General features: G+C 45.3%; 1 protein-coding gene across 1 annotated transcript in view; it reads left to right on the top strand.

The window, feature by feature from the left end:
• The first annotated feature begins 6 nt into the window (after window positions 1-6).
• Window positions 7-1,604, top strand: part of LOC119594501 (tetraspanin-9-like) — a 64,240-nt gene continuing 62,642 nt past the window's right edge. Inside the window, exon 1 of the mRNA XM_037943531.1 lies at window positions 7-933. The gene's annotated coding sequence lies outside the window, so the exon portion shown is untranslated. The remainder of the gene's footprint in view (window positions 934-1,604) is intronic.

Below are 1,604 nucleotides of genomic sequence, written 5' to 3'. Positions count from 1 at the left end.
AAATATATGGAGGAGAAAGTCAGGTAAATGACCTAGGAAATAGATGACGAAAGGTGCAAAAGCAGACTTGGAGAATAACTGTTGAATATAAGAGAGAGAGCAACCATTAAACAATTTTGACCAGGCGTAGAATGGAAGAATTGCAATAAAGGGAAATTGCAAACCTGGATTGTAATTAGGAAGGTTTAAAAATTGCCTTGGTCGAATTTCCACCCTCTGACCCCCGCAGGATCTCAAATATTATTAGTTGCAACTTGCACACGCGGCATATGCATCCATCCGTGATCCTTTTGCAAAACTGAAAATGTATAAAAGTCGCCACATTCGTAATACGCGGAGGGCAAGGGGTCTTTCGCAATGTTGTAGTCTTTAGGGGGTGTGGACGACGTTACGAAGTCCCCTGAAGAAAGACCGCCATTAGCCGTGTTGCAATTCCGTGTGCGTTGCGCCATGTTCCTACCTCATTATCGGGTATCTAGACCTATGGGCGGCCGAGGCTCCAATTACTATGGCAACCCTACATCTCTTCCCACTACCTGCTTAAGCCCAACCTCGTCTTATCAAGCGAAGCCCCCCTTTTTAACTCTTGAGTCGCGTACCTGGAAGGCCTCAGTGGAAAGAGTAATAAGGCAATTACCGTTTCATTAAAACACTTCCCTCGGCCCTTGTTCTTGGGAAAGGCTCGAGATCGCAAGAACGCCATGAATTAACCAAGGAGAGGTTATTAAAAATCCACGTAGGTGCTGGAGATAAAGAACAAGAAAGGAGGGGGAGAGGGTCGAGAAGGACCCCAGGACGGACGCAGGACAGCGCGGTCGGCCTCCAGAACGTGGCTGGGACCGCCCGAGTGCGCACCCGCGGCTAGACGTGCCTTTGGAAAAGCGGCGGCTCCGGGCTTCGGGCTTTCTGCTTGCATGGCCACTTTTTCTCTGAGTACATTTTCGTCGACTTGGTAACGGCGACGCGAGTGCTCTCAGACGCAGTGGACGCTCGTTCGTTTCGTCCTGCGAGGAAAGATCGGCAGGAAACGGACGTCGGTGGTGATCACGTGAAGGAAAAATCGAGTGAACTTTCCGGAAAGCGATTAAAAGTGCTATTTTATTTCTACCGTAGACAAAATCGTTTGCATACCAACCAGACGGCGTTAAGAGAACGCAAATTAACCTCTTCATTAAACGCCTTAGAAGTAAAAGCTTGCAGTTGCAGATACCCGAAGAAAACAGGTTTTTCAGCATGTAAGCGATTTTAAGGACATTTTAAACTCCGCTGATTTAGCTTCAGATGCTGCACGGCAAAATTTCATTGTAACTTTAAAACAATAATGTCAAACGCAGTGCATCGTTACTAGATCATATAAGACGAATGCAATAAACAGAATGTTCAGTTTATATTAATGCACAAGAACCGCATCCTATCACCTTTTCAGTAAAAAATATGCTTGTATGTCCTTACAAAGAAATAAAGATAGGAAATCCAGTGTAGTGATGATCCTCAGGTTCAATATATTCAATAGGTCCTACGTGGGCTGTATGCAAATCAGGCTTCAGCAGTAGTTAGAGTAGCAACTTCTTTAGCTTCTCATAACCATCATCTACACATATTCC

The sequence above is a fragment of the Penaeus monodon genome, chromosome 34 (assembly GCF_015228065.2).
Source record: "Penaeus monodon isolate SGIC_2016 chromosome 34, NSTDA_Pmon_1, whole genome shotgun sequence".
Classification (NCBI taxonomy): Eukaryota; Metazoa; Arthropoda; class Malacostraca; order Decapoda; family Penaeidae; genus Penaeus; species Penaeus monodon.
This window is presented reverse-complemented; position numbering and strand designations above follow the sequence as displayed.